This window comes from Panthera pardus, unplaced genomic scaffold (genome assembly GCF_024362965.1).
Source record: "Panthera pardus isolate Hobbes unplaced genomic scaffold, ASM2436296v1 HiC_scaffold_13, whole genome shotgun sequence".
In the NCBI taxonomy this organism is placed as follows: domain Eukaryota; kingdom Metazoa; phylum Chordata; class Mammalia; order Carnivora; family Felidae; genus Panthera; species Panthera pardus.
The window spans coordinates 98,025,201-98,036,557 of NW_026526688.1; positions in this window are offsets into that span (position 1 = coordinate 98,025,201).

An 11,357-nucleotide genomic window follows, 5' to 3' on the forward strand; every position below is an offset into this window, starting at 1 on the left:
AACAGGAGGGTCCCCTGGGCTGATGGCCCAAGTGACAGCTTTATTGTTGCTGTACACAATCTTTTATATCCAGACTCATGGGTCAGGCCATTCTAAGAATAAACAGGTTTCACATAATTGCTGCCCACCAAAACATTTAGTTCTGTGTTTCTTGTGCATTTTCTAGACGGGTCACAAGACCTTGTTGATAAGATTGCTAGCAAAACACAATTCCCATGTTTGTTTCTATCTGACTCGGGGTAGAAAAAGGGAGGTAGCATTACTGCCAACACCTGCAGACCACAGGCTTCAGGAATTAACTTTCTCAGCCTTGACAAGGCTTTTGTATGCCCTTGAAAGTGGGGGAATGGGAGGGGGAACCACCGGCTTGGCTTGAGTCAACAGGGAACGTTGCTCGACCCGGTCTCAGCCTGGCGCTGGGGCCCGGCCTCCCACATGAATGGGATGGGGGACCACCGGGTTGGCTTGAGTCAACGGGGAACATTGCTTGACCCGGTCTCAGCCTGGCACCGGGGCCTGGCCCCCCACAAATAAATTGGTAAACTCATAGGATAAAAGGTAAATAAATATTACCTTTATTCATATAGTATAGAAAATGACACATGGAAATAGAAATGGTTTAATTACTGTTTTAAAATACATCTATCTATCTATCTATCTATGAAATATTAGGTAAGGTTTAGGAAATATGTCTAAGACCTGTGCTCTTGAAAATAAAAAGAGAATTGGTAAGAGAAATTAAAGATGACTTATAATACTAATTACATACACTCAAGATTCCATATTATTAATATTAACTTAATTGTCTCTCAAATGATATAGAGCTTCAAAGTCTGCAGTCAAAATTCCAACTGGTTTTCAATAGAAAATATCAAGCTTAAATAACATGTCAATTCATGGTATTAACAATAGTGCAAATAATAAGAACAATGTTGAAAGAATTACACTACATGAATTCCAGAGTTACTGCAAAGCTACAACAATAAAGAGAGTGTGCTTTCAGCATAAGAGTAGATAATTAGATCAACAAAATAGCGAGTTCATAAATGTGCCCTTATATATCCAATTTTTAGCCTAGGCACCAAGTCAATTCTATGGAGAAAGAAAGTGTTTTTTGTTTTTTGTGTTTTTTTTGAATATAGTTGACACACAATGTTACATCAGTTTCAGGTGTACAACATAGTGATTTGACAAATTTATACACTATGATATGTTTACCCCAAGTGTAGCTACCATCTGTCACAATACACTGCTACCATAATATCATTGACTGTATTCCTTATGCTGTGTCTTTTTTTACAGGCTTCCAGTTACTGTGTTCAGTAACTCTGTAACTGGAAGCCTGTATCTCCCTCTCCCCTTTACACATTTTGCCCATTCCCCTCCTCCCCACCTCTGGCAACCATCAGTTCTCTGTATTTACAGGTCTGATTCTAATTTTTGTTTATTCTTTTGTTTGGGGGGATTTGGGTTTTTTGGGTTTTGGTGAGGTTTTTTGTTTTTTGTTTTTAGATTAACATGGTAATTGTTTTTCTTAGTATGACTTATTTCACTTAGCATAATTCACCCCAGATTTATACATGTTGTCTCAAATGACAAAATCTCATCCATTTTATGTCTATTATATTATATTATATTATATTATATTATATTATATATGTGTGTCACATCTTCCTTATCCATCTGTCCATTGATGGTTGCTTTTATATCTTAGCTATTGTAAACAATGCTGCAGTAAACATAGAGGTACATATAGCTTTTCAAATTAGTCTTTTCATTTTCTTTGGTTAAATACCAAACAGTAGAATTATTGGATCATATGGTATTTCTGTTTTTAATTTAAAATATCCATATTACCCAAAGCAATCTAAGGATTTAATATAATTCCTAACAAATACCAATAGCATTTTTCACAAAACTAGAATAATACTAAAATTTGTGTAGAACAAAAGACCCCAAATAGCCAAAACAACCTTAAGAGAGAATAACAAAAGCTGGAGGTACTACAATTTCAGATTTCAGGATACCCTACAAAGCTATAGTAATCAAAGTAGTATGGTGCTGGCACAAAAATAGACACATAGCTCAATAGAACAAAATAAAGACACCAGAAATAAACCCATGATGATATGGCCAAATAAACTATGACAAAGGAGACAGCTATATCCAAGGGGAAAAGCTAGTCTCTTCAATAAGTGGTACGAGAAAAATTGGACAGCTGCATGTAAAAGAATGAAACTTTTAACACTGCACACAAAAATAAGATCAAAATGGATAAAAGACTAAACATGAGAGCTAAAACTATATAAATCCTAGAAGATAACACAGGCAGTAATTTTTCTGACATAGGCTGTAGCAGCACTTTTCTAGATATGTCTCCTAAGGGAAGGGCAACAAAAGCAAGAATAAATTATTGGGACTACATCAAAATAAAGCCCTTTCACACAGCAGAGGAAACCATCAACAAAACAAAAAGGCAGCCTACTGAATGGGGGAAGATATTTGCAAGTGATATGTCCATTAGAAGTTAATATCCAATATATGTAAAGAAAGTCTTTTTTAACATATGGAACTTGGAAAACTGGAAAAATGAATGGGAAAAAATAATACTCTTCTACTTTATACCATACACAACACTAATTTGAAAAGAATCATTTATATTAAGCTCAATAATAGTGTATAATACTAAAAATATATGGTGATAGAAATCAGAATTGTATTTGCCAGTGGGTAATGGACATTAAAAATGGGGAAAATAAATTTTCTGGTGTGATGGAATTGTTCTGTGTCTCAAGCAGTAGTTTGGTTACTTTAGTATATATATTTGTTAAAATTCATTGAAATGCACATTTCATATTTCCGTTTTTCACTGTAGGTAAATTTTATCTCAAAAAAATCTTAACTACAAAGAAGTTGCTAATTCTGCACACTTTTACTTCATGACACCCACACAGAAATCTTAATATATCTAAAATAAATGAAAAACACTTTTGCAATTGAGTTTGCTTTGGCTTAGTAAAAATACAACACTCCTTTGAAATTAGCCAAAAAAGAAGAAAATGGGCTTAGAAAAAAAAGACTCTTTAAGAATTGAAGAATTGGGAGAAAAATAAAATATTTAAAATAAAAATACTATCATGTCTCTGGAATACAGCTATGCCTATATGTTGCTAAATAGCCAAATGAAAAATGAAAAATTCAACCTTGGTGGATGTTTTCTTTTAGATCAACAAATATTCTGATGTCTTCAACTCTAAGGATAGAAGTTTTTGTATCAAGTTGAGTTTTGTTGGAAGAAACCTAACTAAGAGAAAGTTAAAAAAAGTAAAAAGAGGTGCTAGAGATCAAGTTACAATTAAATATTGATGAAAGTTGACTTTGGGAAAATGCTGTGTATTCCTGATATAGAAGAATCCAAAATAAATTTGTGAAGATTCAAATTGAAATGGATCAAGTTTGTGGCTAGAGCTCTGTCACTTATTATTCGCAGTTTATGTTTTCTTAAAGTATATAGGATTGTATTTTCAAAAAACATTTTTATGTAAAAATAACTGATGATAAAAGATTGAAAATATGTTACCAAGTAGCTATCAGACAATCTTCATATCAATTTTCTTACCTTTGTAAGAAGGCCTATCTCCATCTTCCCACCGCATGGAAACTGTGAGGCTCAACAGCCCGAATGTTTGTGAATGAAGTTCAAAAATTGTAAAACATCGTGCTCACTATATGTGTCATTTTAAATATTATCATTACATGGTTTTGGCTGATAAATGTTAGTAGTGTCATATAAATCTGCTTTAGGAGAACGTTTGTATTTTACCTATTATTTTCCTTGTTTCACATATCTTTTTTATTTTGCTTATAGTGTTTTTTTACAAGTCTTCTAGATTCAGATAGTTAGAGACTTAGCATGTTGCTCCTAGCCTTTGGTTATTCTAATCTTTAATATTTATTTTCAGACATAAACCAGAGCATTTCATTTTTTTAGAGAATTCTGTGCACATTCAGAATCCTTTTGATGTTCAGGATAAATATAGATGGATCAAACAGCCTTTCTTTGTAGACCACAGTTAATGTTATCTTTTGTTAGGGTTTTAAAAGAGTGGACACTAAGCATAGAGGCAGATTAACACTGTATTTATGAGGATAGGCTCATAGGCCAGTCTGCTGGAGTTCAGATTCATACTCTGCCACTGTACTAGCAATGTGACTTTTCAGAAAGAAGCTGAGCTCTCTTTCAGTCAGTTTTCTCATCTTTGAATTATCTTTAATTTTATATATGTCATAATGTAGTTTTCAAATTAAATGTGTTGGCACATTTAAAAGACTTTAAAAAAGGGTAAAATGTAAAGAATATCAGTTATTTTTATTAAAAATAAGCATCTTTATCAGGCTTCTTAAAATTATATAGGCAAAAACAACTGCAGGTGAGATGAGGTAGATCCATACTGGGAAGCTGATTTTCAAAAAAAAAAAAAACTTTAGATTGTTGTAGTAGAGTAGGATCAATTAGTTCCATGTGCTACTTAATAAAAAAGCAACTAAGTGGTGCTTGGGTGGCTCAGTCGGTTAAGCCTTCAACTTTGGCTCAGGTCCTGATCTCGTAGTACATGAGTTCAAGCCCCACGTTGGGCTCTGTGCTGATAGCTCAGAGCCTGAAGCCTGCTTTCGATGCTGTCTCTCTCTCTCTCTCTCTCTCTCTCTCTCTCTCTGCCCCTTCCCTGATCACGTTCTGTCTCTCTCTCTCAAAAATAAATAGATGTTATTTTTTTTTAATAAATAAATTAAGCAACTGAGTCTTGGCTGCACATTTTTGGTACAAAACCTTCTTGGGGATTATTAGAAGCAATCTGGCATAAAAAGCTGATATTTTTCTCTTTAGTGGTTTGGCCTTACTTCTCTGTGGAATTAAATAAACCTGTAAACCATCCTGAATGTTCAATGAAACAGTGAAATAGAAATCAAAGTGTTAGTTCTTGTGTTTTGATATTTCATAGCTATGAGTCAATTGATCTCTTCTTTCTTAAAAGCCATTTTCAAAGATAACCTTCGAGAAGTGAAACAGCATATTGAAATATTCAATTCCCATCTTCATATTCTTAAAAACTTAAAAAAAGTGGCAGAACATTCCATTTTATACCTTCAAATGCCCGGGAGGCTTTTCACCTTTTTGTTAAAGATAGGTAGATGTTGGTTCTAAGGCTACATATGTTTGGAAGATGAAATTGATCATAGAGATGGATTCTGGCTTTTGAGATGCTCAATGTATGTTAAATGTAGTATTTTGGGTGTGTTTGTTTGTTTGTTTTGTTTTTCCTTTTGTTTCACTTTATTGACAGATGACAGATTTTGGTTATGAAGGGTGTGTGTGTGTGTGTGTGTGTGTATGTGTAATGGATGTGATAATCTGAACTGAATAATAGACATGGAAATGGTGTGATTCACTTGAATGCACTGAGAAATACTTTGGCAAGCAGAATATCGTCTTCCATGATGACACTTTGGCTTCTACTTGCACTTATTTCTTTCTTATCTTAAGTGTGTGTTTGAGATGTCTTGGGTATGTTCTTGGGCACAACGGACACAATCAATCACCTTTTTACTTTCTAGAACATGAGACTTTAATTATTTTATGATGTTGCTAGGTACCGTTCCTCCCTTTCATGTTACTCCAAAATATAATCTTCAAAATAAATCTCCTTAGTGATATGTCCCATACTGATGAGTACATGTACACAGAAATTATCACTAAGCAGGGCAATTAAATACATTTGAGTAAAACATCACTTGGTATTGCTTTAACGGTCGAGCAATTGTGATCCCCCTGTGTGGTCTACAGTGCATAGGTATAACTGTAAGAGCAGCTGTGAAAACAGTCTGCCTTCCTTATGTTTAGATACCTATCTGGGATCATGGAATAACAGAGGAAGTAAAAACTGCAGAATGTAATAAAGGTAGAAAATATACATTAGATATGTTTCTTCTTAAGCCCAATAAGAAAACCTAGATTTTTACCCTTCTTGATATTTTTCCCAAAAATATATTTAAAATATAACCTTTTTGAGAAACCATATACATAATACATCATGTTTCAAAACCAAATGTACTCTTTTATGGTCTAATACACAAGTGATACAATGCTGTAACTTCAGAAAGTGAGGAGATAATTCCACTTTATAAGAACATTATGGGGAACTTTTCTAGATTTGGACCGTAACAGAAAGCACTGTGGAGGCCGTGGCATTTTATTTTAATCAAATACTCTCTTTATTGAATCGCCTCACTCTTTTGGCTAAATTAATATATTTGATTTATATTTGAAATATGACAATTAGTCAAGTTCACTCAGCAACATGTGCAGATAGACTTTAGGAGGGATAGGAAAGAAAATCAAATTAACATGTTTACCTATAATAAAAGTTTCATTTCTTTTCATTTGGCTTAAAGAATTGAGAAAATGGCTACTTCTGATTTATCAGTTTGTATTTAGGATATGTATTGGTTGGCAGCGCTATTTTCTTTTTGTACAAAAACTCTATATTTGCTGAACACAAATTAACATTCTTCAGAAATATTTTCAAGGACCATATTTGAAGAAATGCTACTCTACATCCTCTTCAGAATATTTAATTTGCTAAAACATTTACATATGAACTTACTAAAGACATAAAAGATAAAAATAACTTTAAAACAAATGTCTGTTTTATGAGTCTAGATCTAAATTAGTTCAGATACTTTTGCTTAATAGAAAAAAATTATCAGAAATATGTGGCTTAGGGCTTTGAGCTTTCTTGAACTAATGAGTATTATCTTGATAATTCATATATCAATCTATAACTTATATGTTTTACCTAGAAAATTAGATAAAATTTTGGAAATTATAAGAACACTATCATTCACTGAAAAAATACTTGTAAAATAGAGTTATGTTCTTGGGGACTCTACATTAAAATACTAGGAAGTTTTTAGGCAGGTTCTTGGGTTCTGGCATAAGCCGCTCACTAAGTTATGCGAATTAAACCTTGACTAGCTCATGCAGAAGAAAGGAGGGAGAGAAGTCCAGTGTATAATTCCTGGAAGGCAGCTTTGTCAGCAAGATGCACTAAAACACAAATAGCAACAACAAAAACTCTTTTGATAGTTGGGGAAATAGTTTAGAAGAAAAACCAAGTGTCCATAGTAACAGAAGCATAACAAGATCACAAATATGTGATACATAGATTAGACATAATGGCCTCCACATCATGAGAATTAGATAAAATGAATTCTGAGAGTTTTGAAATTTTTTTTTTCAACATTTATTTATTTTTGGGACAGAGAGAGACAGAGCATGAACGGGGGAGGGGCAGAGAGAGAGGGAGACACAGAATCGGAAACAGGCTCCAGGTTCTGAGCCATCAGCCCAGAGCCTGACGCGGGGCTCAAACTCACGGACCGCGAGATTGTGACCTGGCTGAAGTCGGACGCCCAACCGACTGCGCCACCCAGGCACCCCTGAATTCTGAGAGTTTTGAATATCTTCTGCATCATTTAGATTAGTTTGAACTTTTTCTCTAGCAAAAAATATGCTGGTAACTGAAAATACTGGGTTTGCTTCTTGCTTCCACCATGGGAATCTAAACTTAGATCAATCTTATTAAACTCTTTGATGAATATATCTAACTTACTTGGTTGTATTAGACATTATGTATACATTTATTTCCCATCTACCTGCATACTCTTTAACAAATTCTTTAGGGTTTACAAAGAGACTCTATCCACTTCCATCAAACTATTTAGGGTCAAGTTATTATGAAAACCATAGTTTAAGGATTTAGAAATTATAAGTAAGTGGATTAACTTTATCCTTCATCAATTTGGATAAACTGTTTTCAACTTCTTTTATTTATTCTTGGAAGAATTTTTAAAAACATTTTTAACATTTATTTATTATTTTTGAGAGACAGAGACAGAGTGCAAGCAGGAGAGGGGCAGAGAGACACAGACAAGTCTCAGTTGTTTGTTTATTTATTTATTTAAAAAAATTAACATTTATTTATTTAACGTTTAGACACAGAATCCAAAGCAGTCTCTAGGCTCTCAGGTGTCAACACAGTGACTGATGGGGAATTCGAACCCACGAACTGTGAGATCATGACCTGAGCTGAAGTCGGACGCTTAACTGACTGAGCCACCCAGGCACCCCTATTCTGGGAAGCATTTTACTCGTTTTATAAGTTAATGTTATATAATTAATATAGTTACTATAATTGACATATTATAATTAATATAGTTATAACTATAATTGAGTTAATGATATTATTTTAATAAGTAATGTAGAATTATATATAGTACAGAATTATGTAGAGTGAAGGAGGCAAACCTTTCTTTCTAAATTTCTCAAGTAGGGGTGAAAGTTCCCGTGATTATATTGCCCATGTGAAATTAGTGGTGTGGACTGGGTGGGCACATGGGAATGGATGTGCTGCAGTCAACAGTTGCTGAGTAGAAATGAGGGTTTGCTTTTGCCACATGCTTTGATTTTTAAGGAGGCTAGAAATACAACTTTTTTAAGGAAATACTCTGCTTTTTTTATATTAGAAGAATCTAAATATTTGAAAACACTATGTGAGTCCAACAAAACTCGAGTGGCATCATCTAGTTTCTTGCTTCTATTAAAAAAAATTATCCTCAATAACAATCAAACTGTGAGAGTGTAGCTGGAGGTTTGAATTCTCTAATGTAAACCTGAAAAACAATCTCTAAATAAGCAGACTTTTGAACAGTGAACTTCACTTTCTGCAAGGAGCTTTCCTAGGCCTCAATTCCCTCCCCTACCCCCCCCCCCACCCCAAGCAGGATTTAATATGGTCTTTCTCAAATTGCCCATAGCATTTTTATGTTTCTGGTAGAGATATGTAATAATACTATTTTAAAATAAAAAAATAGGATATGAGGTATAAAAGGTACCAATATAGTGATGGGGTAGCTAACACAAAAGTATGGCATATATTCTATTTTAGAAAAATCTTGGAACTATGACTTTCATGATAGAATATATATATCACAATTTTATCATATTAGAAAATTATATAGCTGTACACATACTGTATTGTAACATTTTAGGGGAAAAAGGAGTACAATTTCCACATTGTCTGTGGCCAGACTTTGAATGTTGAGTATGTGTAGAATCAAATTAAATGTATCACTAAGGTTTTATTCTGATTTTCCATATCTTATCTGCTCGGGAGTAGTGATTCTTGGCACTTATATGTTGAGAAAACTATCAATGCTTGTTTATTCTTTGGCTCCTTAAAATATATAAAGGTAGTATTATTAAAGCAGGGTTGATACATAACATGCACAAAAGTAACATGGAAAGAATGAGGCATAGTAAAGGGTATTGCATTCAGATTTAGGAAGTGGTTGCCTAGTGAATGAAAATCAGTGAAGGATTACTTTTATGTTTCTTCATATGTGGAGAATCTATTCCAACCCAAACCTGAACTACAGAGACCTTTGGATCCAAATCTGATTGAGTAAGGTGTTCCTATGAGCTTTTCCAAGGGTTGCTGTTGCTGTTACCAAATATCCTCAAGTTTCCCGTCACTATTCAAAGAAACTGTTCTTTTGTTTCAGTCCTAAATTCCAACAGTGCACATTTTTAGAAATGATTTTGTCATGACTAGGACTTTTTTACTTGCTGTAGAGCTGTAGATACATTTACACATATAGACACACACACAAACACATGCACACATACACACATGTGTGTACTAATGCTTTGAACAAGAATTTTTTAAAAAGAATAACACATTGAATTTGTCAAAGATTTCAAAATGAGGATAATTATGGAAAATACCAAATATACAAACATGTTTCATTGAATTTGCCAAATTCTTAAATCCTATTTTCTTTCTACAGATATTAAATTAAAAAACAATATATCAGAAATCTTAGAAATAATTATAAAAATATACTTCCTACATTATGATTCTAAACCATTGTCTATACTTACAAACAAATTTCTTATGACCTTAAAATTGTCATCAGTGTATTTCCTCAAACAACAATGTAATGCACATCCATATCCACAAATACATGATCTTATATATACAAAAATAAAAAATAGCACTTAAAATTCAAACCTGCTTAGATATTTTTTCACTATACATGGTTTCACATAGATCTTTGAATTGTTATGACAGTGATAAACTGTGAACACCTGGCATGCTATCAGTGATAATGACAGAAGCCTACATAAATTTGATATATGTTCCTTCTAAATAGGAAAAGTAATTAGACTTTATGGAAGCCATAATCCAAAGGATGTATACTTGGTCTTTTTAGAGTCCTTAGAATGGTTTTACTCCTGAAATAAAAGTCTGACTCTGATTTAACTAATAGAATGACTTCTATATATGTTTTAATATTGTGATGCTCCCAAAATATTCACTTTTTAAAATCAAAGTTTCTGAAAGAAAAACAGTAAAGATATCAAAAAACACTGAAAAATAAAGACACACTTCAGATGAGTAATAATTAACCATTCAAGTTAACTTTTAATTAAATGAATTATTTCTATATCCATAGAAGATTTTGACTTCCAATAATGCCATTCTAATAAAACATTGATAATTATCTATTTCCGTCTCTGTAAAATAATATTCAAAATTATTTCAACATCTCTCTGTGATAGTCTAAAATATTGTCATTTATTTGAGTTAATATTTATTCCAGTTCAGAATATCTTGAAGAGTGGAGTTTTCCTGACTGGCTGGAAAAAAAAAAATACTCTTTTCCATTAGGTGTTTAGACAATGCTATTTATTAGAGCCTTTCTCATTAATATTGCTTCTGGGAACCTGCTAGATATGTAAGATATAAAAACCCTGAACACATTCATAGATTCATAACACATTGGTGTTGGAAGGTATTTATATATACCTAACTTGTCTAGGTTTAAATTGCACTGAAGAGAAACTGAGGATAGGCAGAAATGTGATAATCATCAGCAGGGTCAAATTGCTTCCTTTACTTTCCAAGTGGACTTCTCCCATAGAGATCTTTAAAGTCATTTAGGTGGTTACCCAAGCAACAACTAACAACGGTCACACTCTTAATCAATTCACTATGGTAGAATTAGTTCTAAAGTGATCACCTGTATACTTAAATTAATCAAATTGAATTTCATGCTAACTGAAATTGAGAATCAAATCTAGACAGACTTCATGAAATGAGTTTTAATTTTAATTTATAAAATTCTATATTAGCTGAGCAAATAAATGGAAGAAAATCAGTAGCTGTCATTTAATCTATTAAAGTGAGTGGAGCCATATTTTTATTGTTGTCATGATTATATAAACATTTAGGATA